General features: G+C 36.1%; 1 protein-coding gene across 10 annotated transcripts in view; it reads left to right on the plus strand.

Annotated features, from left to right (window-relative positions):
• The window catches only part of mura (murashka), a 206192-nt gene that overhangs the window by 77627 nt on the left and 101277 nt on the right, over nucleotides 1-27288 (plus strand). Inside the window, exon 2 of one of the 10 annotated variants that reach the window (XM_067788358.1) lies at nucleotides 2632-2671. The exons of the other annotated variants lie outside the window; for them this stretch is intronic. The gene's annotated coding sequence lies outside the window, so the exon portion shown is untranslated. The remainder of the gene's footprint in view (nucleotides 1-2631; nucleotides 2672-27288) is intronic. 10 annotated transcript variants of the gene reach the window in all.

Below are 27288 nucleotides of genomic sequence, written 5' to 3' on the forward strand. Positions count from 1 at the left end.
TTACACGCGGCGTTCATTAATTGGACATGTTTCTGAATTTAAATTCTTCATCAGCTATTTTTTCGGGAGCTGAGAATTGAACTCGAAATCTTCAACGATCATACTTCATATATTAAGGCAGTTGCCTCTATCCACTCAGGAACATGAATGTCACGCTGTACGCTTTGTAAATTGTCCCTAAGTATTGCCTTTTTTGTTGCTATTTCTTTTATACATAACATATTTTAACGAGTTCCGGGAAATTTCTGATAATTATACACCTTCTGCTAATGTTCGAATCGCTGAACTGTCGAATAAATAACTCCAATATTCACTATTGCAAAATAGTTATTATAGACTACTTTGGGAGTAGCACTTCACAATTACAATTATCTCGTACTTCACTAAAAGCATGTTTAAATCAAACTGATTGTTATTCCTTAGCTTGCGCTGCTTTTATGCTCTCTGTTGCCTCGTTCGCATATTTCTCCTAAGGTCTAGCCATTTCACAAACATGCCTTCTATAACAGTTTTATCTCATGCTTGGTTGTTTAGCTATATACATCTGTATCTGTAGCTATGTTTTTCTTCTAGCCATATGCGTGTGTATGTGTGAGTGACAACTTCTGCTCTTAGCTGCCGGCTATATACTTATATATATGTGAAATAATCTCTGCTTCAAGCTGCTGGTTATGTGTATGGAATATTCTTCGTTGCTTTTACATTAGGGTGGAGTGATTTCGAAATCGCTTTTGGCTGACCTCGAGAAAGTTGCCTTTCTAGACCAGAAATAAGGTAGACAATTTTTATTTCACTCATCGTATGTTTAGAGGTGCCCCAACGCAACTAAACTTAGAAAGAGACGGTAGGTACAAAATTAATTTTTTTGTTTTGTCATTGATTTACTTTCGCTTGTTCTTATTGTGCTCATTGATTTCAAAACCTACAGATTTTCGTGGCCTAGTATGTGCCATTAAAACTTTTACATATACACGTATAGAAACATACTATTATCAACAAAAAACTGTAAAACACCATTTAACATTTGTGGTTTTTAGTTATAATATGTAATTTTACTAAAGTTATGTATATTAAAAAAGAAATAAAATAAATATACAAATAATGAGCTTTGTAAAATCGCGATTATTTTGCTCAACTTCTTGGGGATGGGGGCATCTCAAAACACCATCTTACGAAAATAATATTTGGTGGTTTTGGTTAACACTTATAAAGACAACTTTTCATTGCTAGGTCATTACAAAAAAAAAAAAAAAAAAAAAATGCATTGTACATGTACATAAGCGTGGCTGCTTGCTGTTTTTGTGGTTGTGATTTGCTAACAGCATAGTGATGCTAATATTCGCCACAAGCTGTATACTATATGTTTTTTTCAATACAAATTGAATGTCGGACAAGTCCTCTTTCCACCCGTACGGAATTTCTTACGAATTAAAAAATTGTTTAAACTCTATATATGGCCCTAGTATTTTAGGTTCGGTATAGAGCTCCGCATTTTTCTTAAATAATGCTATTCAATCACATTGAATCTTTTTATTTTATTCATTTCGCTGCTGTTTGTTTTTTCAGTTGGCTACATAAATTTCAAACTGACTGATGACAAACATACCCAAGGGGGGATCAATTATACCCCAATGTGGACAAAAGAGCTCAATCGCAGACCGCTCTCCTTAGAGATTAATCGCACGATTTTTTGCAGGGACATAACCAGCAGCTTGAAGCGAAGAAATTATTTCACATACACGTATGTAGTCAGCAGATAAGAGCGAAGAAGAAAGAGAAACAATCACACATTATGTTATCAACTAAGAGCAGAAGTTGTTACTCACACATACACACTCATATATCTAGAAGAAAAACATAAACTACAGATATACATGTATATAGCTAAACAACCAAGTATGAGATACAACTGTCCCAGAAGGCATGTTCGTGAAAAGTCTAGACCTTAGAAGAAATAGGTTGACGAGGCTAACTGAGAGTATAAAAACAGCGCAGTGAAAGCGATAATCAGGCAGTTTGATTTTAACACACTTTTAGCGAAGTATGCGAGTATTGTGGAGTACTAAAGTAGAGTTGTAAATAAAGGAGATATGTGTTGCTATACTGAATATTTGAGTTATTTATTCGACAGTTCAGCTATAGGAACGATAGAAGAAGGTGCAAAATAAGCGGGAGTTTCCAAAACTCGTTACAATACAAATAAACTTATATTGGTTGATAATTTGTATTTCTGTAAATCGAACAAAGCAAACCCAGTTCATAAAATGAACCGCCAACAACAAGAGTAGCTTTGTTACAAAAACAAACATATAAAGTATGTACTGTGCTAAGAATAAAATTTGTGCAAAATAAAGCAATTGGGGTAAGGTGGTCCACAATAAAGCCATAGCGCTGGCTAAATATATTTATCAACAGTGCAATTATCGCTGTAGGTCGGTTTCGAGTCCCACTCCCGATAGAACCGGCCTTGAAGAGATTACTAGGTATACTCGAAGCAGCTGTAGCCTTGTCTGTCCTGATGTTACGTTGTTTTGTTTTTTTAATTACCACTTCAATTTTTGTGTTCGCTGCTGTAAAACAAATTTTTCAATTGTTGTCTAGTTTAACATTTTTTTCTTCTTTTACTTTCAGGTATGTAATGATCATATGACTAAAATATATGTTGAGAAAGGTAAATACTTTATTTATAACGTAAGAAAGAACTACTTTTTGATTGTTCATATATCCGATCAAACAATCTAGTCGGCTGTTTACAAAACGGTCTGTCCCATAAAACTATTGAAGAACGTCTCTTTAGAGAAATTCTTGATGTAAACCCTACTACATTTTGGTTCCAGAATCCTTTAACTTGTACTATTCCAACATAAATTTAATTTAGAAGGGGTATGTTTTAAACAATCTCTAAGATTGGGCGTTCCCCCATCAATCTGGGAAAGGGAGTTTTTGAAAAGAAAAAATAAATCGAGTCGAATTTGTAGCCGATATAAAAGCATCTTCCACGGGTTGTTAATGAGTTATTCCTTACAGAATTTTTTACTGAATTGCGGTCATATTAACACCCATTTGAAACTCAATTAAATCATCAACCTTGCCGAAGAAAAAATTTGTAGCATCTGTTCAAATGTATCATATATATGTAGCTATGCTTGAGTGCGTTGAATGCCACCACAGTGAAAAACCACTTTGATAAAATATTCAGTAAAATATAAAACGCAGTTTTACTGCTATCGCATCTCAACCACCCGCATCAACCGCATCAATTTAGTAAGATGAATATGTAAGTGAGAAAGTATAAAAGAAGACGCCCATTAAAATATGTATGGGAAAAATATCGTTACATTCGCTTACGTAAAATTAGAAAATATTAGGCTGATTCGAAAACCCTACTTTTTTTGAACTTCTTTTAGTAGTCAAAAGATGAAAATTCTGCAAGAAACCTTGAAGCACTTACTCAAAATGCAAACATGCCAAACTGAACATAAAACCAGTATCAAATCCTAAATGAGTGGCTGGTTCGAAATTCCCGATTTCAGCAAAAATTTCTGGAACGCCTTATCTCAGAGTTACAGCTGTGGACACGAAAACTAGGGGTGGAAGAGCCTCTTGTGAAATTCGTCGAGCTCCTTCTAAACAAGAGAAACATTTTCTCTGAGCTGGGCAACTCATCGTTAATTAGGTATACCAACAGAGGAACCCCCAGGGCGGTGTTCTTTCTCCTCTACTTTGGAACCTGTTGGTGAACGCTCTGTTATCTATACTACAGCCCACCGGATGCCAAGTCATTGCATATGACGATGACATAGCCTTGACAGTTACTGGCAAACACCTTCCTGTGCTTGGCGAACCCTTGCCAAACGCTCTTAATCTAACAAATACTTGGTCTAGGGGATGCGGACTCAGCATCAGCAGTGAAAAAACTGAGATGGTGCTTTTTACCCGTAAACGCATTATACCGGAATTTACCCCCCGTCCCTAAACGGGAGGGAAATCAAACTCTCTACCGAGGTTAAATATCTCGGAGTTATTCTAGACAAGAAGTTAGACTGGAAGCGAAATGTAGAGGAACGATCCAGGAAAGCTACACTGGCTCTCTACGCTTGTAAGTCGGCAATAGGAACAAGGTGGTGTCTCCAGCCCCGCATCGTCCATTGGATCTACACGGCAGTGGTGAAACCCATACTCTTCTACGCCGCCACCATATGGTGGACATCACTCGATATCGAATCTAACAACAGCAAACTAACGAGAGTGCAGAGGATGGCGGAAATGCTTACTAGTGGCGCCCTTTCCTCCACTCCCACCAAAGCTCTTGAAACCATATTATTCCTTCTCCCCACTGATCTGTATGAAAAATACTGTGCCTCCTGCAACGCGGCAAGGCTCAACGCTATTGAACCTTGGAGGAACTGCAGGTTCGGTCACACCTGGATCCTGAAGCAGGTCCCCGATACCTTCTTGAAGTTGGACCATACAACACCGCCCACTTGCTGGGACAACAAATTTTCCACAAGAATCCTAGAGAGGAACGAGTGGGCAAACGGCAGGGAGCCGGGATCTCACGAAATCTCCGTTTTTACAGATGGCTCTAAACTGAACAACAGAGCCGGCAGCGAAATATTTTCGGAGAAGCGCGTGGGAGCACAACGGTCCACAATGGCCTAAGTGAGTCTCCGCTTGTACAGCGGAGGCAGCCACTCCAACCTAACCTAACCTACGCCAAGTTCGGAATTTTCAATTTCAGTTCAGAAAGTTGCAATTCAAGTTCAGATAATAACAATTCAAATTCAAAAATTATAATTTAAATTTAGAAAGTTTCACTTCAAGTTCAGATAATAACAACTCAAGTTCAGAATTTCCAATTTAAATTCAGAAAGTTTCAATTCAAGTTCAGATAATAACAATACAAGTTCAGAAATTCCAATTTTAATTAAGAAAATAACAATTCAAGTTCAGAAATTGCACTTTAAAATCAGAAAATTACAACTTAAGTTCAGGAATTCCAATATAAGTACAGGAAGTTACAACTGAAGTTCGCAAATGTCAATTGAAATTCAGAAACTTACAATTCAAGTTTAGAAAATGAAAGAAAGGTATACAATTTAAAACTCTCACTTACTGAATCTAGGGCCAGGGGCTGGGCGATTTGAAAAAGTGTTCTGAATTTCCCGATACAATTTCAATTCGAGTAGTATAAGTACAGAGTACAAGAAAGAACACAAAGTATCGGAAAATTTCGATATCCCCTTTATTTTTCTTAGATATTTCAAATGATTTCAGATATATCGCTCTGTGTACGGACCCAGTGGCGGATCCACGGGGGGATAAAGGGAGAGGAGAATTTAAATTAGTATCAGCGTGAGAAAAAACAAGTTGAAAAAAAATGTATGGAAAAAAAGAAAAAATATTAAAAAATCAAATAATGCTCAGAAATTTTTTGGTAACCATTTTTTTCCTGCATATTATTGTTATTTATAATTAGCTAAAAATATTCATTTATGTACATAGGCTAAACCTGTACATCGAATATGTATGTGAATATAAGTAAAGTGGAGTAAATTTCCAGAAGAGAATTTAGGTCTAGCTTTATTTCCAATTAACGTCGTTGTCCTTTAAATTTTCCCTACAGTTGGCGGGACCTACATATTTCACGCTGACTCCGAAAGACATTTGCAAGGCAGATGAATTTTCACTGACAAACTTTCCATGGCAGAAATACTCTGGAAATCACAGACGAGGGCCGACCCCGCTTAGAAAAGTTTTCAAATTGAGAAATGCTACGTATAAGGAAAAATCGAAATTTGAAAAGTGAATTTATCACGTGTCCCGTAAAAACAATTTAATTTTAAACACAATTTTTTTAATAAACGTATTCTGATCTGTATTTGTTATTTTAACAAACCTCGACACAATTACTACCAAATGTAGTATTTTTTTTTAATATTAATAGTTTCGTTGAAGGTTCACTGACTTACAGGTGTCCCGTACAAATGGGTGCTTTTTTGCGATTTTTCACACACATATACAAATATTTCAAAAGCAGGTTTCTATTTTTATTTAGACATGTACCACAAAATACTAATGCAGTAAAAAAGTTGTCAGAAAAAAAAAATGAAAAGGAATGTGCACAATTTGTCCCCAAACAACTGTGGAATGCTCCAGTGGCAATTTTTGTGAAGAGCGGGTTTAACATTATCACCTTTGCTGTATACTTCAACGTTGCCACTTCCTGAACTTTGGTCACCCTTTCTGTTTTGACAGACATTTGACCAGGGTTTAAACCTCCCGTCTTTTGGAAAATTTTTGGTAGCATTTTAAACTTTTCCTCTAATGAACAATATATCCTTTAATGAACAATATATATATGTACATTTTTTCATTTCCAAAGCACGGGAAAAAGCGGGAGACCCCTCGGCCAACTAGGCTGACGGATACCCCGATGAATGGATAAGCAATGCTTTTTTTCGGTTGAGACTACCGAGTTTTCCGGTTGACTCAATTTGGATATAGAAAAATTGCTGGACGCTACCAATCAAGTCGATAATGGCTACCGAAAGTATCGAATTTTTTTTCATGAGACCGAGATAGGCTCAACATCTGTTATCACTGGGGACAGGAAACCGATTTGTAGATATCGTTAAAAATGTAATCTAGATAGCCGTTTAACCTGTTTTCACTGTATGGGAATGCAACGAACGGGGCTAATATATTCAATATAGTTTAGAAGTGTCATCTCATAAGTAAAGCTAGGTAGGTCCAACATCTGTGTCAAATAGAAATTCGAATTTTCTGGCACAGTCTAATAATAAAACCTACACACACACACACCTATATAGTATGCCTGTAATATTGAATAATAACAAACGCTGAACAAAGTAAAATGAATCACCTAAAATTGGTCAAAGTGGACTGGTGAAATATGTTGCAAACATTCATCATGGGGCGGAAATTTACATATCCACGAAATAGTCAAAAGAAGTAATAAAAGCAAAGTTAAAAGGCAATATGGGCATGCGACACAGCAGAGTGGGACGCACAAAAAAAAGTGGTGACGACATTTTGTGCTTGCAACAGTACACAGGGCGTTACGGCTCAACGAATGCTTTTCATTTAGGTCGCTAGTGGCGCCCCATTTGGGTGGAGGAGCAAAATGCTCGTTAAACTAGCAACAGCAACATAACGAATTTAAAAACCAACTATGTATGTATGCATATGCTGCGGGTATTGAAAAATTTTACGAAAAGTAGAAATGTGTTGAAATGAAAAGATAAAAAAAAGAAAAATTACAAACTTTCTAGCTTCCGTAACAGACGAACGTAAAATGAAAAGAAATAATAAGTTGATTTAATCTCATGGGTTTTATTTTTTCTATCCGTTGGTATTCTAGTTCCGCAGAATTGATTGGTTATTTGATGGCAACAAGGACAAAGTTTATTTATCACTTCAATTTTTATACTCAGTTGAGCAGAGCTCACAGAGTATAATAACTTTGATTGGATAACGGTTGGTTGTACAGGTATAAAGGAATCGAGATAGATATAGACTTCCATATATAAAAATCATCAGTATCGAGAAAAAATTTGATTGAGCCATGTCCGTCCGTCCGTTAACACGATAACTTGAATAAATTTTGAGGTATCTTGATGAAATTTGGTACATGAAATTTGGAATGAACGAAATCGGACTATAACCTCGCCCACTTTTTCGATATCGAAAATTTCGAAAAACACAAAAAGTGCGATAAATCATTACCAAAGAAGACTAAAGCGATGAAGCTTGGTAGGTGAGTTGAACTTATGACGCAGAATAGAAAATTAGTAAAATTTTGGACAATGGGCATGGCACCGCCCATTTTTAAAAGAAGGTAATTGAAAAGTTTAGCAAGCTGTAATTTGGCAGTCGTTGAAGATATCATTATGAAATTTGGCAGGAACGTTACTCCTATTACTATATGTACGCTTAATAAAAATTAGCAAAATGGGAGAACGACCATGCCCACTTTAAAAAAAATTTTTGTTTAAAGTCAAATTTTAACAAAAAATTTAATATCTTTACAGTATATAAGTAAATTTTGTCAACATTCAACCCCAGTAATGATATGGTGCAACAAAATACAAAAATAAAAGAAAATTTCAAAATGGGCGTGGCTCCGCCCTTTTTCATTTAATTTGTCTAGGAAACTTTTAATGCCATAAATCGAACAAAAATTTATCAATCCTTGTGAAATTTGGTAGGGGCTTAGATTCTAGGACGATAACTGTTTTCTGTGAAAAAGGGCGGAATCGGTTGAACCCACGCCCAGTTTTTATACACAGTCGACCGTCTGTCCTTCAGCTCGGCCGTTAACACGATAACTTGAGCAAAAATCGATATATCGTTACTAAGCTCAGTTCACGCACTTATCTGAGCTCACTTTGTATTAGTATAAAAAATGGCCGAGATCCGACTATGACCACGCCCACTTTTTCGATTTCGAAAATTACGAAAAATTTAAAAAATGCCATAATTCTATACCAATTACGAAAAAAGGGAAGAAACATGATAATTTGATTGGTTTATCGACGCAAAATATAACTTTAGAAAAAAACGTTGTAAAATGGGTGCGACACCTACCATATTAAGTAGAAGAAAATGAAAAAGTTCTGCAGAGCGAAATCAAAAGCCCTTGGAATCATGGCAGGAATACTGTTCGTGGTATTACATATATAAATAAATTAGCGGTAGCCGAAAGATGATGTTCTGGGTCACCCTGGTCCACATTTTGGTCGATATCTCGAAAACGCCTTCACATATACAACTACAACCACTCCCTTTTAAAACCCTCATTAATACCTTTAATTTGATACCCATATCATACAAACACATTATAGAGTCACCCCTGGTCCACCTTTATGGCGATATCTCGAAAAGGCGTCCACCTATAGAGCTAAGGCCCACTCCCTTTTAAAATACTCATTAACACCTTTCATTTGATACCCATATCGTACAAACAAATTCTAGAGTCAGCCCTGGTCCACCTTTTTGACGATATCCCTAAATGGCGTCCACTTATAGAACTATGGCCCACTCCCTCTTAAAATTCTCTTTAATACCTTCCATTTGATACCCATGTCATACAAACACATTCCAGGGTTGCCCTAGGTTCATTTTCCTACATGGTGATTTTCCCTTATTTTGTCTCCATAGCTCTCAGCTGAGTATGTAATGTTCGGTTACACCCGAACTTACTTACTTGTTTTTATTAAAATAATTTTAATGTCATTGGAGTTTGTTTGTTTTTTTGTTTTGTCACAATTGTGCCATCTGCTAGCATTAATGATAGTTGCTGCAGTTGTTTCCTTTTAGATGTGCAGTTGTTTTTTTGAAGATTTTCCTTTGCTTAACTTAGGTTTTTGTGGCCTTCAAATTTTATGATACTTTTTTTTTTAAATTAAGTTAAAAAAAATTAAATAAAAAAATTTTAAGCACTTCCTTTATATAAATCGACAAAAATCAGCGAAAAATGTCTCCTTATATAAAGACATATTCTTGCTAATTGATTTTTAAATTTGAAATAGAAATTGCAAAAATATTTGTGATAAGTAAAAATATAAAAGTGGAGCGCACATTACTTGGATTGCAAAGTTGGTAGGATAGTAGACAATATCAGTCTATCAATTCCGCTCCAGCTTTATATTTTTACTTCTCATAAATATTTTTGCAATTTCTAGGTAAAAATTTAAAAATCAAAGTTTACCAAAAATATGTCTTTATATAAGGAGACATTTTTCGCTGATTTTCGTCCATTTATATAATGGAAGTGCTTAAAATTTTTTTATTTTATTTTTATTTTCTCCTTTTCTTACATTTTCTTACGTTTTACGCTTGTAGCTCAATGAGAACTTACATAAAAATCAATCCCAAAATTCCCTCCGTTCCGTTTGTCTAAATATTTCGATCCGTGCGCCCCCTAGCGAAACTTTTTGTATTGTGTCATCGGTTGTCATCGACCTCTGAATTAAGCTCAACATTTTTAGCCTTTAGCTCATCGAAAACTTACTTAAAACCCGGTTTCAAATTTCCAAATTATTATCTAATTTTTTCGAGCCGTGCGCCACCTAACGGATGTGAATCCTCTTAAAATATAATTGTATACCAACGAATACATATTTAGTTGGCTAGGCTTTGACGATCCTAAGTTCCTTATGGGAGAAGCGATTGAGCAAGCGGGAGGGGATGGGATGACCTAGACGGTTTGGTATGATCTTGTCAAACTCTTCCTGATATAGGCGGGCCAGTAGATTTAAGTGCTAGTTTCGGAGCGCACCGCAACCACGCTAACTAAAAACTATCAACAATGGCAAGACTTTCCAAAACCTTCGCAGAGTCTCTGTGACGTTACAACAAAAAAAGTCAATTCATAATTTTCACTGCCGATTTCCAATGCTGCTGACAAAACGACTCAGTTTTCTGGACTCAAGTTTTTTCTATATTCGTATATATGTAGGTATTGAAAGAAGATTTTTCGCTCCTACTTAAGTTCGTATTGTAACGAATTTTGGGAAATTCCTGATAATTATACACTTTCTGCTAACGTTCGAATCGCTGAACTGTCGAATAAATAACTCCAATATTCAGTATTGGAAAACGGTCTTTATTTAGACTACTTTGGGTGTAGTACTTCACAATTACAATTATAATTCACTAATAGCGTGTTTAGATCAAACTGATTACTGGTTCCTCAGCTTGCGCTGCTTTTATACTCTCGGTTGTCTCGTTCGCCTATTTCTCCTTAGGTCTAGACGTTTCACGAACATGCCTTGTAGAACAGTTCTATCTTATGCTTGGTTATTTAGCTATATACATGTATATCTGTAGTTTATGTTTTTCTTCTAGATATATGCGTGTGTATATGGGAGTAACAACTTCTGCTCTTAGCTGATGATAACGTGATGTGTATATGAAATAATCTCTTTGCTTCAAGCCGCTGGTGATGTGATGTGCGGCTGCTTGATTTGATGTGTTCATGTAAATAAGTGTGACTGCTTGATTTAATGTTGTTGTGCATTTATTTAGTAGCAGCATAGTGATGTGAAAAAGTTAGTGGTTTACAAGGTAGAAATTAGTAAACTTTTCAGCCATGTCCGTCCATCCGTCTGTCCTTTAACACCATAACTTGAGTAAATATTGGAATATCTTCACCAAATTCGGTATACGAGCTTATCTAGACCCAGAATAGAATGGTATTGAAAATGAGCGAAATCGGATGATAACCACGCCCACTTTTTATATATATAACAATTTGGAAAATACCAAAAACTGATTATTTAGTAAACAATACACCTAGAATGTTAAAATTTGACGTGTGGACTGATATTGAGACTCTTCGTAATTTTTTAAAATAGGCGTGGCACCGTCGACTTGTGATAAAATCAATTTTACAAATATTATTAGTCATAAATCAAAAATCGTTAAACCTATCGTAACAAAATTCGGCAGCGAGGTTGCTTTTACTATATGGAATGCTTTGAAGAAAAATTAACGAAATCGGTTATGGACCACGCCCACTTTTATATAAAATATTTTTAAAAGGGTCGCGGACGAATAAAATAAGCCATATCTTTGCAAAAAAGAGCTTTATACCAATGATATTTCATTTCCCAAGCGGGTTTATAACAATAAATAGGAAAAATTCAAATTAAAAAAAATGGGCGTGGCACCGCCCCTTTTATGACTAAGCAATTTTCTATGTTTCGGGTGCCATAACTAGAAGAAAAATTAGTTCAGAATAGAACCATATGTATATGTATTATTGCGCAGCCTTGTAACACTATTATGCATACAAAACAAACGACAACAGCATTTCAAGTGTACAGCTGGGTATGTAATGTTCAGTTTCACCCGAACTTAGACTTCCTTATTTGTTTTGTATGAATTAAGCATGGACCACCCTCATTGCTTTTAAATGTATGAAAACATTTGTTTGAAGCGATTTTTAATTTATAATTTATTTAATAATTTGGAAACAATTTAACCAACGTGATGTCACCAATTATTAAATAAATTTGGTAAATTTTTTGTTTGGGCGAATTCTGTAACACACCGAAGTTATTTTTACTCTCTCAACCTCTTTCTAACCCTTTGGGTTAAGTTAAGCCTTGTAAAAAAAACATGAGAAACGCTCAACAGAATTTCATTTCGAACTGAATCGATCTAACGTGTAAGGTACGCTAAGAATCCCTCTAGTTGTTGCATGTAGAATAACCGCAGTTGGCGGCATGAAAGCTTCAGTTTTACTTACTTCGTTGCAGCTTGTAATTTTCGGTAACTATTTGTTTGAGTTAATCGGGGATTATTGATTTAAATATATGAAAACATTTTTTTGAAGCAATTTATAATTTTTATAATTTATTTAATAATAATTAATAACTAGTCTGAGTCTCCACTACCATATATGTATAAAGCTGCAGTTGCCCACGAACGTACGTACAAAACGTAACGCACGTAAGTACGTCAAAACAATTTTGATTTTTTCCATGAGAACGTGTCAGCTGATCACTCTCTCACTAGAGAGAGTTACCTAGTAAACCTTTGTGCGCTAATTTTTGACCGTTTGCGGTTTTATGCGAAAACACCTAATTAAAGTTTGAAAAATTGTGAAAATAATTCGAAATAATTAGTAAAAGTGTAGATTATAAATTTGTAATCTATTTATACTTATTTAATATTAATTCCAGCCTTTTACAACATCAAAAATTCAAATAGTTGATGTTTCCATAATGGCAACATTTTTTTCATTGCCATTACGGGCATAAATTTCGCCCAAATGTGTGTACGTACGGCATACGTATGCGTACGTTAACACCTCGGTGGGTAACTGCAGCTTAAATTGAGCTCATATGCGTCCTTTTCATATAGTCTAGTTAATTTCATCACTGTTCGCATCCTGCTATGTCCTTTGCCTTTCAGGTGATTTATGTTCATATGCAGTTGTATGGCACTTCCGCTCATTGTAAATAAAATTGTGTGCTCTATTTCTATAGAAAATAAGTTTTTGGTATTTATGTACATAATAGTAAAACCATAGCAAAATGTTTATATAAATTTAAAGAGTTAACTAACTTGACTACTCGTCGACATATATACATACAACATACATACGTACAAGGATTAACGACGTGCATATCGAAAATTGAACGAAAAAAAACTTATTCAGTAGAAATTTCCATGCCTTCCGCTATGGCAATAAAATTTCGAATTGCCATCAGAGCTAAAGATTTACAACCATTTTCAATGCAAACTACGAAAGGAAGTAGAAGAGTAGAGGAGAAAATATTTTACCTCTTATTTCCTGCCTACATTTTTCCACGAACACCTCGAAGAATTCATTCGATATTTAATTCATCTACTTACGTATTTCATATGTACGTACAGCAGCGAACACAAAAATAGCAGTGACAATTTTAAACAAAATTCGTCAATTGAAATCTTTTTTTTTTATTTGCCATTATTATAGAAAGCACTCTACGAATTTTGTAACTGAAACTAAACAAACAAATTTCAAAATTTTTTTTGAAAATTGGAGAAAAATTTACGAAAATGTCTAACTTTTCATATAGAGTTTTCTAAGTTGACTTATTTGGTTTTGTTGATTTTCCGACAGGGTGGATAAATGAACGAACGAAAATCGACACTGACGAATCGGCACAACGCCGAAACCAGTTTCTCTCGAAACCAAATTTGACAAGGGATGACGGGAAATCTTTCCAATATACATTTTTTTCTAAGTTGTTATGAGTATATAACTTTGTAGCCCAATAAATTTTAGTCCAAAATAGTACAAGCCAAGGGCCTTTTAAAACTTTCATTGATTTTTGACAAATTTTCCCCCGAAGAGTGGTTCGGTCCAGTGGTGTGGCCCACAAAGGCACAAACTAGGGAAACTGTAAATAACTGGGAAAAAATCAGTTAAAACAATAATGTGTAGAATGCCCAAGGTAAAGGCAGGCCCAATTATTTAAAATCCCAACACCGAGAGTATCAGTCAAACTCATTAATCTAAACAGTCAGTACCAAAGAACTCTGACTCGGTACTATACAGGATACTGTTGTTTACGATATCTCCTAAGTAAGTTAAATTTATTCGATACACAAATCTGTTGCTTTTACCACCTGGAGGATGAGACGTCGCTTCACATTCTCTGCGAATGCGTCGTTCCGGCAAGGCAGAAGGTCTCTCATCTAGGTAACGTGACCCTCAATGCCCTTAATTTCCTCATGGTATGAAGTGAAAAACTTGAAGAGGTACTTGAATACTTTAAAAGCCTCTCAGCTTAATTAAATTACTTTGCCAACGCAATTGAGTAAAACAATTTTTTTTTTCATCGGAAGCACTGTCTCCTAGATAACTTCTGCTGCACCCATTTAAGCAACTCAGTACTAAAATAAAAACTTTCAATATTTCATATAAAATTTAATCACATTTTATTCATGATCAAGTGAGCCTTCACTTTTTTGTAGCTCCGCAACAGATCCCCTTCGCCAAACAATATATTTTGTGTTTATAGTATTTGGCGCAATAAAAAAACATTTTGTATCGGAAAGTTTAAATTGTTGTTGTTCGTGTAATGTTAGTTTTAATCTCAAAATCTTAATTTACAACTTTTTAAAATTGTTCATTTTGTTGTTATATTCATTGTTAAGTTCTTTATTTCTGCTTGCCTTCTTATTTATTTCTATGTCATTTTTGTTTTCCTTTGTTATTCCTGTAGAATAAAACATGATTTGGGATCATTCCACGGTGACGGGTGTATCACACCAACTCATATTAACACGCTTATATTAGCATCACTTGTATGTATGCTTGTTTGTAACTCTCTAGGCTAGGTGCGCAAAGGGGAGTTAGACCTATCTAGCGGCAATATTGAAGTGGTTAAATAACTCGCTACAAAACGAGTGGTGCTTAATGGCGGAGATACAAACCTCTGTGCTGTGGTGATATCAACATAAAATATCTACAATCCCTTTAGATATTAAAACGGCTCCAAATTTGCTTAGCTTAGCGCAAAAAAGGTATACATAAGATTTGGAACTTAAGAAAAAGATAACATATATCCAACGTTACTCTAAACTAACTTATTTTTATCATCCGATCGATAATTCATTGTAATACCTTCAAATTTTTTTCTGAAATAACTGAATTCCGACAAATTCGAGAACTCTGACGTGCAAAACGACGTTGAGCAACACCATCAGCTCGGCCAGAATTTTGGAAGACCTCTCCGAGCCGTTCGAAACTTAACGAGGTTGCAAAAAATTTGACTAGCTGCAGAACTTAACCGCTCTGGAACAATCTTCTACAAAAGCATGAAATTGGCATATGCTGACGACATTTATATTGTTACGAATATTAGCAACACTAAGGGATACTATCATCTCTAAGCCGATACTAAGCAGTCACTGGTATGTACATAAACAAATCAATCATTATGTCTACACATATGTACATACAAGCAGCGGAGAGAAACGCACAAACACATACATATATATATATATGAGATACCCACAAAAGTATGCAATCATCGGTGGAAGTATCACTCACATATACACGCGCATATGGCTATGCGAGAAGCTATAAACGTGCATCTGTAGTTTATAGCTGGTAAGTTTATAGCTGGTAACTAAGTAGTAAATTCTAGAAAAAGAAACGCCTAGAAGTATGCGAACGACACAGCAGAGAGTATAAAAGGAGCGAAAGCTGAGTAAGAAGGAATCAGTTTGATTTAATCACTCTATTGGTTGTGAAGTGTTATTGTGAAGTACTTTCAAGTAGTCTAGTAAAGATAATTTTTGCACTATTGAATATTGGAGTTATTTATTCAACAGTTTAGTGATCCGAACGTTAGCAGAAGATTTAGAATAAGCGGAATTTCCCGAAATTCGTTACAATATCATCGGCCTGAGGACTCGCGCCGTAAGTTCTGCTTAATCCAAACTGGAAAATGAAGCGGAAAATATGAGTTTGATGCTGAAGACAAAACCAAGTCATCAAGAAAACGGTCAGCGCATTTGCGCCAAGGCAACCACGGCACTGTTGGCAGTCATAATTTCGAATTAGATAAAGACTTCGTTTTTATGGGAACCAGCAGCAACACCAGTTTTGGAAGGTAAAATCCTATCTCGAGAGAAAGATCTCTACGCGTTGGCTACGGCTAATACCGCAGTAGATTTAATGATGAGCTGAACGAGCTTTACGCAGACATCAACATAGTGCAGCAAATTAAAACACATCTGCTCCGGCTAACCAAAGTATTTTTTCTGGAATTCGTTTATGGAAGCAGAGGAAGTGGGCGGCTCCAATCCGTTGGTAAGGACTAGGTGGAAAACAATATAAATTCCTTGGTGTGAACAATTGGTGCCAGTTAACCGAAGGAAGAAACGCTTGGCGCACCTTGTTGGACGACCATAACCGTTTAAAGGGTTAAGCTCCAATTAAGTAAGTGGGTAGAGATAAAAATCCCCTAATACAAAGACATTTTCGTTCGGCTTGGTATCGACTACCGTGGAATGAGCCTTCAATTTTTTTTTCTCTTAATGCTAAGATTTTACCATAATTATTTTTTTGCTTTAACATTTTTGGCATGTACAGCTCTTTTAATTATTTGGTTTCTGAGAAGGGCATGTCGTTATTATGTTTTTAAATCTAAGAAATGTAACTAAAGGAATTGCGCGAACGTGTGAATTGGTCATAGCTCCCGCTTACAATGAATCTGGTCTTACATTAATGAATATACTTTTACCAAGGAAATTTTAATTTAAAAGTTATACTAAAGACATATTTATCTGAGTAAATACCTAACTACTATGTATGTACTAGAAAATATGCAGACACGGAGGGTGGGGTACAGTTGAGCCAAATAACCTGAAACATATTAGAAGCTTTGTTTTGCTAACCGGATTAACTTAAATTTTTTTCAATAAACTACTCTAAAAAATATCAACAGTTTGGGATAGGATTTGATACAAAATCTCTTCTCAACTCCTTTTCAAACGTCTAACTTCGACTTCAGTTAGGTTGATAAGAATTTTAATAGGACTTTTCATTTACGAAGCGCTCTGGTCACGTTTGGGAAGAGCTTGAGAATGTAAAGTTTCTCAATTTGAGAACTAGCGAAAATCCCAAATCGATAATATGCCTTCTGCTAACAACGGTTGATGCATCTTCAGACAAGAACTAACGTTTGAAATTCGAGAATGATTTTAATGCTCAAATTGAGAATTAAGAAAACTGACTTGATTGTCTTATGTAAAACTATTTTGTTGCCATGCAACGATTCTCTTACGTCACCGTTATCTTATGTGGTATGACAACAAAGCTACATGTTGTCCAAGTGAGCTTCCAAGCTATGGGCTAGGGCTGTGACTATGCTTCCTCCCTACACCTTTTCCATTGCCTAGGAACTAACGAAAAAGGAGATAAAATCGTACTAGAAGCAAAAGGACGATTTCGATTCTATTTGGAAACAACGAAATAGAATCAACGAAAGAGCTAGATCTTGACTGTAAATTTTCACACTAGTTCGAAACTATCGAATATAGTGCCAATAAACCAATTAGTTATAATCTAGAAATATGTATTCTATCGAAACTATAGAAAAGTTAAAGCAGCGCGGACAATTTCCAACGCCTAGGAGATCGCCATGTTAAATTCGCCAGTTGAGAGTATGTAAAAGAGATAGAGAGCGAACTAGTAGTTGTTCTGCGGGCACTAGAAGAAAAACAGTTTTGAACCGGAGATTTTCCCTTCGGGGTACCAGAGACTGCGCTCTCACGAAGAAAATAAAATATAAAATTGCATTGCTTTGAAATCTTCACTGAATAATTATGAAACAGTCCCGTGATAATCCTGACACCTGTTTCGAAATTATCACGAAATAATCGTGATATGACTCCGAAAATAATGCAACAGATAGTCTTCTAAAATTATCGATACCTGCTTGCAATACTAAAAGGGCACCACATTACGGATTTATAGCGTACATCAGTAAAAAGTGTAAAAATATTAACATAGAAAATAGTTAAATTCCACGAAAATACATTAAAAACAATTTTTCGTTAGTGAAATTACAGGATTTAGATCAATACCGTCGTAGCAGGGTTGTATTTTCATTTCCTAAAATTCGTTGCACGAAATTTACATAGATTTGAAAAAAGTTCCAAAATTATCTGGGGATAGTGATCAAGAAAACAAACCCGCAATGGTTTGGATATAGTCCCAAAATATTCTAAGAATATTCTAGAGATTATCTCGAAATGTTTCCGGAACGATCTAGATAACAATCATAGAATTATCAGAAAATTTTTCCGTAGTAGTGCCGAAATGATACAAAAAAGTCTCGAAATATTCCCGAACTGTCCTCGAAACTACCTCGAATAAGTCTCGAAATGATCCCGAAAGCTTTTCACAAATATTTACGAAATAATCTCGGAATGGCCCCCTCAATAGTCCCAAAATGATGTCAGTGCTACGATTAACGTGAAATAATGCCGAAAACAGTCCCGAAATTATGTCGAAATACACCATTAACTAGGCCTTATCAAAAATGGGTCAAATCACATCACAGTGAAGTTTTCTACACAACCTCGGCAAATTTCTTTTGGACAAAATTATACGTGAATATCATGTAGAATTCAGCTTTTATCACTGCATAGTGTGCACCTTGAACATAGTTGCTCAACCGCTTAACACTTTTAGCACTTTTGTTTTTGTTTTGCCCTGAAGAGTATGCACAGATACAAATTCACACTTTGAATATAAAAAAAATGTCATAGCACTCCCATATGCTCTCACATATTGTAACGAATCTAGGGAAATTCTGCTTATCTGTTAATGTTCGAATCGCTAAACTGTTGAATAAATCACTCCAGTATTCTCTATACCAAAATGGTGTTTATTAGACTACTTTGAGAGTACTTCACAATAACCCATACTCTTCACAACGAATTGCGTGTTTAAATCAAACTTATTCCTGATTACTCAGCTTGCGCTGCCTTTATACTCTCCGTTGCTTGGTTCGCATATTTCTACTAAAGTATAGACGTTTCGCCTTCTAGAACTGCTGTATCTCCTGCTTGGTAATTGAATTACATATATGCTGTGTATGTGTGAGCAACTACTCCGACTGATGACTACAAGTGTGTGCGTGAAATACCTCTTCATTGCCTTCTATATATGCGTGTAAATGATGATTGATGTGTTCATGTATCTACGAGTGGCTGCTTCATGTTTTTATTGTTGCGAGCCTTTATTTACTAACAGCTTAGTGATCCTAAACTTCGCCACAATATCAATTCGATTCATATGACGTGCATGAATTTCATAAAAAAGTGCAAAGAAAAAGCACTTCGATATGAAGCCAAGGCACTTCGGTATCATGAACCAAGTAACAGATCCCGTATTAAAAAATGAGAGAGCAAAAAATCATAGTTAGCAGTGAAATAAATTTTCTTCGCGTGACGTCACGCTTTTGACAACATGTTTTATTGCTGACGCAGTGTTCAGACTTTATTCCAATCGGAGTATTTTACTCCGCTCTTACCTCCTACTACATTTTTTATCTCAAAGGTTTATTTGGGTCGAGTTGAAAACTAAATAGCATTACTACCTAATATCTTTTGGTTGAAGTTTTCATTGTATACGTATGAAAAGCTGATTTTTTACAAGTGACGATTGGATGGAATGATGTGAATTAATTGTTCGTGTCTTAAGACATGTTTGTTCACATTTTAATCACAGTTTTTGTATTTTTTTCGTACGGAATGAGAATAGAAGGAGTAGAATGTAAGCAATAAATGTGTCCGGGCGAGATCTGTAAATACTGCCGAAATTCAACATACAGCACTTTTTGAAGTTTTATATAAAAATGAGGTCAGCTAAGCCTGTTTTGCGATAACAGTCGCCAATTGGGGGCAAAAGAGAGGTAAAATTTTCCTCCAAATGTCTTTCCAAACTCAGTGAAGGTTTTCACTTTTATCTGTTTACAAACTGCTGCAGCGTGTTCCTTCATCCGCATAACATGCCCCAGCTAGCGAAGCTTTTGGATTTTCAATCTCTGCACCATCGCCATGTCTGCGCAAAGCTCATATAGCTCATCATTATAGCTCCTTCGATACTCGCCGTCGACATCACGGATAGGACTATAAACCTTCCGGAGAACTTTTCTTTCGAATACTCCAAGAGCCATCTTATCTTCTCTCGACACCTTCCATGATTCCGAGCCGTACATCAGGACGGGTATGATGATGACTTGTAGAGCGAGAATTTTGTTCGTCGAGAGAGAACTTTACTTTTCAATTGCCTAAAGAAGCATTTATTAGCAAAAGTTATTCTCCGTTTGATCAACAGTGACGTGGCTACAAAGGCCACGATGACAGCGACTACTTCGTCGTTTTGCCCTAAATTCACTGTAAGACCCACTTTTTTATTCTTTATCTTATACCCACTCTTCGCCGCCATGTTTGAACAGCCCTGCGGGTATCTCATCATTACTTGGCACCTTGTGATTCTTTTGCCGTGATACTGGATGCCTCGGAGTGTTTTTCAGCATCGGCACTCGTGGTATCGGATTCGTCTTCCCCCACACTCTGCACGTCAGTTAACAGGTCGCCATTATCGTTCCTACAGGAATCTACTCGGTCTTGAAACCTTCTGTCATTAAAAGAGCATGACATATGTATGGTAAACCGAAAAATCTTAATCGAAAGGTTTTCCAAGCCACCAAATCAATTTGACGTTAGTTGTTCGCGCGCTTTCAAAAAGGAAGAAAAAATATAGTCCGAAAATTTTATTTTTAATCCAGCGTAGTCGTTTACTCAGGTAACAGTTTTAAGTACTCCGAACACTGGTAGCGAAACATGAGAGAAATATAATAAATCGAAAAGTTTCAGAAGCGCTACGTCATGAAACTTTTTTTTCAAATTCGATTACAAATACAACAATTCCGGAATGCGGGATCTTTGCTCATTCGATTATGCTTCGGTATGATACTCAAATTTACACTCACAAATTGACAACCCAATTTTTTCAAAAATATTGTAGCACTGACAAAATTATTCAAAATGTATTCATTAGGGCGACCTTCAAAATTCTTAAAATATTTAAAATATTTTTTTTTTTCAATTTAAAAATTTTCATTTTGAACCGCCCTGATCTTGAAGCTCAAATTTCGATAAAATTTATTGTGGGAACCAGGGCAAGCTTTTATTTTTTCGCTATGGTTTAACATGCATAAAACTAAGCTTAAACCTTAACAGTTTTTTACTGGTATACATTGTTTTTGCATCTTTAAAAGTACATCATCCCATTCAAACTACCTCGCTTTATTTTAAGCCATTAATATCTTCTTAGAATTTATTTTGGTTATATATTTTGCGTTTGTCTGATTATATCTAACAACTTACTGTGCTTTTAGCAAGAATTATTGTTTTAAAAATTGTTTTTCTCTTTACGTAGCTAAGTGAGTGAGTGACATCACGGAAATGGACATTATTCTTTTGCAATAGGTTTTATACTCCGCGTGCTTTGCACGCAAAGTATATTAACTTTGGTAACATAACGGTTGATTGTACAGGTACAATGGAATTGATATACATAGATATAGACTTCCATACATCAAAATCATCTCTCCGTCCGTTAACACGATAACCTGAGCAAATATTGAGATACATACAGACCAATTCTAAATATTCTCGCGGAATTTTGTTCTCGCGGATTTTTTCATTCCCGCGGAAAAATTCCTCCAATTCTTTTCTCCTAGGGAGAAGAATAATTGGGGAATAGGAATTTCGAATTTTCGAACTCAGCTGCTTTGTGAATTGAAATTTCGTTGCGCATTTCTTATTTCGTTTAAAAAATTTAAAAGTTTAATTATTGTTGCAAATTTGTTTGAAATTAAGAAATAAAATATAAACAATGCACAGTATTGCATTTCATGTGTTATTCACTGAAATGAGTAATGAATTTGTGCCACAGCAACATCAACAGAGGACCATAAGAAGAAGAAGACGGCGGGATAACACAAATCCGCTGGAGTTACCTGCTTTCATTCAGCAAAGCCATTTTCTGGCGGCCAAGTCGAGTTGAGTTCGCCTTTCGCCATATGCCAAAATCTATTTAAGCCTTCTTAAAAATCCTTGCGAAATTTCCGGATGGCTGCATCAAATATGCGAAGAGCTCTTCCGTTGCTTATGATATACTTTTCGACTTAAAATAAAGAATATTGTGGTTGTTGTTGTTGTTGTATTAACAGTGAGAATATAGTGGTAGAATGTAAATACATATTTTAGCACAAATTTGTAAAAATAAGTGTCCTTTCTTAAAATAACCAATTTCCTTTAACTATTTTGATGCATTCCCTTTAATTTAACTAGTGAAAAAACTCCTATGAAATGGCAGAGAAATCTCCCTCTCCCTCACATTCATAATACCTACTTTTCTCCCATAACCGGTTTCCGCTTTTTCGAACATTGTTCAGAATAGGAGGAAAGGGAGAAGTGAAAAAACTCACAAGGAATTTTTGTTTAGAATCGGGCTGATATCTTCACCAAATTCGGTATCTTGACCCAGAATAAATTGGTATTGAAAATGAGTGTAATCAGATGATAACCACGCCCACTTTTTATATATATAACATTTTGGCAAACACAAAAAACTTGATTATTTAGTAAATAATACACCTAGAATGCTGAAATTTGACATGTGGACTGATATTGAGACTCTTGATAATAATTTGAAAAAAATTGTTTAAATGGGTGTGGCACCGCCCACTTGTGATAAACTCAATTTTATAAACCTTATTAATCATAAATCAAAAGTCGTTAAACCTATCATAACAAAATTCGGCAAAGAGGTTGTCTTTACTATAAAGAATGCTTTGAAGAAAAATTTACGAAATCGGTTAAGGACCACGCCCACTTTTATATAAACGATTTTTAAAGGGGTCATGCACGAATAAAATAAGCTATATTTTTGCAAGAAAGAGCTTTATATCAATTATATTTCCTTTCCCAACTGGAATTATAACAAGAAATAAAAAAATCAAATTTTTTAAAAAGGGCGTGGCACCGCCCCTTATATGACTAATGTTATATATATTTGGGAGCCATAACTCGATCGTTGTTGTTGTTTTTGTAGCTAGATAAGGACACTCTCCTAAGGCCTTGGGAGTGTTATCGATGTTGATGGTCCTTTGCCGGATGCAGATCCGGTACGTTTCGGTTACAAGCACCATAAAGGTACTAGCCCGACCATCTTGGAAACGATTTGGTATGACCACATGCAACCTTCTAAGCCATCCCGCCCTGCCACCCCCTAGATCCATCAGGAGTTCGGGGTCGCCAGAGCCTCGGCTGTTGATGAGACAAGTTAAGTGAGGTTGACAATTGGGTTGGAGAAGCTATATATTGCGCTGGCAACCCCTTGAGAGAGTTTCCCTACACAACCGATTGAATAAACTTGGTATTTTAGTCGCCTTTTACGACAGGCATACCTACCGCGGGTATATTCTAAGCCCCCTAACCCGCTGGGGCAATTATAGGTTAAGTACCTATTTGCTTTTTTTTTGTTCAATTAATTCATATTTATTATCATTTTTAATGTTCTTAAATCTCAATAAATTTACAAACCTTACGTTTTTCTTTATCGAAATGGGTTCATTAGCAGAGCTATTCTTTTACATTTACACACAAAAAAAAAGCATGGTAATCTTGTTTATTTGCAAATTTGTGTCGTTGCTTGCTCGGTGTACTTTAATCGCAATAATTTCTGAGAGTTCATTAACTTCCACGTTAGCAGCTCAATTGAAACATTTTGGTTTATATGATAATGTTAGAACATGAGTACCTACTTACGTCATAGTGATGTGCGATCTGAAGTCTTTCATGAACTGGTTCCAACGATTCTGCTTCTAAAATATGAGCGAAGTATGAGCGGTTCTATTTGGTAGATGATCTAATGTTGAACCAAGTGATGTCACCTCCATCTTTAAAATTGGGAAGTGTATAGTATTTTCATTTGATAGTATAGAGATTCTACCACGTTGATCATCGTTGTAGCTTAGTCAGGGTCAGAGAAATTTTGGGGCTAGTTTGGCATTATTTCGGGAATATTTCGAAACCATTTCAAAGTAATTCGACATTGTTTTCGTGATCATATCGTTACTACTTCGTTACCGTTTCTGGATTGTGTAAATGATCATATTGGGAATAATTTCGGAATAATTTCGAGATTATTTTGAGGTAGTTAGGTGATGCCTTTTACCTATTTCTGGATTGATTTACCGATCATTTTGGGAAAACTTCGGTCAGTTTCAGAATAATTTGGGAATTGTTTTTATCATAATTTTGAGATCATTTCTGGACTATTTCGTTCGTATAGTTGGGCTGCCTTTGGATCACTGCGCCATTATTTTTGGATCATTTCGTGACCGTTTTGGGAAACTTTCTATGGATTTTTTCGGCATAGTTTTCGAGGTGGGTTCTGAGCTATTTCGTGTTAACCTTGGAGACCATTTCAGGATTATTTCAGGATCGATTTAGGACTATTGAGGGTTTATTTTAAGATTATTCTCAGGACTATTTTCGAGTTCATTAAAGGTTGGTTTATATACTAAGTACTAGAGGGGGTACGCATAATATGAATCCATAGCATAACTAGAATCCTAAAACTTATCCCTATATGCCATTCCACGCACCTACAGAATGGCCAAAAGTATCGCGTTAGCAACTGCAACAAGTCTTAACGCTTGAGTGAATGCTATATGGCCATAGCAGTATACATATAATATCGGACAAACGGAATATATGGTCTCATGCCTGAGCTCGCAAAAGGTTTTGAGTTTAACCGGAGGGTTGGCGCAAGGGTGCAGAACATACTATACACGTGTTTAACGATGGTTCTTAATTAACGGAAGGGGTGGCGTCTTCTTTTTAGTGTCGATTCAGAAATAAGTAGATCCTACAGACTGTCAGATTACCGCAGCGTCGTTCAGGTGGAAATCATAACCATGAACGAAGTGTGCTTAAGCTGCAGTTTCGTCAATATATATATATTGATAGTAAGGCGGCGATTAAGGCAATAATCTCACATAGTACTTCGTCATGAAGTGTCCTGGCCGATCATACATCTATACTCGGTTCCCGGTTATAAAGAGATAAAAGGTAATGAAAAGGCCGATGAGTTGGCAAAGGAAGGTTCAGCAGTCGCTGAATCAACGGTAGACGTCCAAATCCATTTGGCAGATGGCAATCAAAAGGAGACAGGAGTTGCATATGTTTCACTAAGCAGGAGCGGCGTGAACAGAAGCGCGGGGCTGTAGAATTTCTAAGATCATGTGCAAATCCTACAAAGTGATGAAATGAAGCAGAGTTGTCTTAAGCTATTACGAAAATAGAACCTAGTAACTTTAGTAAAAAAATTTCTCAAGCCCCATGTTTTCATCCTCGATGTCTTGTAGCTCAGAAAACGTCTAAATTGAATTAAATTGCCCCTACATAATATTTCTTTCTTAAACGGTTTGAAACCTTGCTCTTACTTTATTGCGCCTGTGTACACATACATGCATATGTATGTATGTATCATTTTTAGCTTCCTGTGCTCAAACTTATGCATTTGTGAGTTCAATAGCTCTATAGCCTTTTCAGCATTAGTGCAAGGCGCCATTGACACTTCTTTGTTTGAAGATATAACCGTACATACATATAATGTATATATGTATATTTAGACTTCGGTTTCATTCAAAACTCATCCATTTACGTGCTCCACCTGGCGACTCTCTACTTATCGCAACGAAAAAATTATGTAGGCGATTGTAGGTTGTAAGAGCTGGTTTTAATTAATTTATAAATGAAAAGAACCTGGCCCGTCTAGACGATTTGGGTAGGCTCGCAAAAAAATGCTCCAATCAAATCTTCTTTGCCATAACAAATGCCAGTTGGAAACAGCAATGTAGTTCAAGTGATCCTCATTATTTTGGTATAGAGGGCCAACTGTTTGCTTTTCTGGCAACGGCGAATGGCAACAGACGATACGTTTTTGGCCGGAAGGTCCTCAAACTTTAACACAACTCAACCAAGAACTCCTAAAAAGGAGGGAGTACCAAGTACTCAGGAAGTTCTATTCGTAAGTATAGACTAGTGCTGCACAACGCCGGCAGAGCTTCGAATACAAACGAAACTGTTTTTGCAGTAGTATAAGTTTACATTGAGAATGTTTGAGCATAGAACTCACGCATGAGATGTGGACTGCTTGACGTACAACCTAAAACTGATTGACTGCTTGCTTTACTGAATCTGTCATTGCGCTCAATAGACATGTAGGTGATGGCCGAATAGTTTTTCGGAAACTCTACGAAGCTCTTGAATGCGCAACTGGTCTAGAAAACTAATGTTTTGAAAGCTCGTTCAGGGGTTGGAATTAAACTTCAAAAGAGGTAACTTTACCAAACACAAATAATTTTGGGCTATCTGAGAAGAGCTTCGTTAGCTTCTTACCTGTATCAGCCGATACCGACAAGTTATTGCTTTACTATATAACAAGCTATTATCCGGTGCGTTAATCCACAGAAAAAAAAAATATCTAAAAATTTTTATTATTATGGAAAAGATATTTGGCTTAGCTGTTATATATGGTGAGTACACATATTTCCCACTCCTACTCTCCTCTTCCCCTTCCTTTTCTTTCACATTCTTTCCTCTTCTAAATTTCTCCTTATTCCTCTCTATTCTCCTTTAACTCTCTATATTTCTCTCCCTCGCCCCCTTCCTCTCACTTTTATTTCTCCCTTCCATTTGATTCTACCTTGCCCTTTCCTGTCCCTCTCCCCGTCCCAGGCCTTACTGGCGTCTTTAGCCTCGCACCTATCACCTTTCAAAATCTTTTTCCCTTAACCTCTTTTCCCTCATACCGCTCAATTTACATATCCTTCTACACGTCTCCCTCATTAACGATAAATACAATTTAGTTTAAACATTGGCTGCAGGTCTATATGAGCGTAAAAAAAATGAGAAGGTTAGAGAGTAGCATGACGTTTGTTTCTTTTATCCAACTGCTTCGTCCTGTTTTAAAGGTTAATACATAGTTTAATTAAACATTTTTTTAATCAAAACAAAGCGCGCCAGTCGCTTCCTCGCACTGCCAACTGGCGCCAATTGGTCACACCAAGGGAGTTTAAATCATTTTCCACTTGGTCCTTCCAGCGGAGTGGTGGCCTCCCTCTACCTCTGCTTCCATCGGCGGGTTCCGATAAAACCACTTTC

The sequence above is a fragment of the Eurosta solidaginis genome, chromosome 1 (genome assembly GCF_040869045.1).
Source record: "Eurosta solidaginis isolate ZX-2024a chromosome 1, ASM4086904v1, whole genome shotgun sequence".
Taxonomy (NCBI): domain Eukaryota; kingdom Metazoa; phylum Arthropoda; class Insecta; order Diptera; family Tephritidae; genus Eurosta; species Eurosta solidaginis.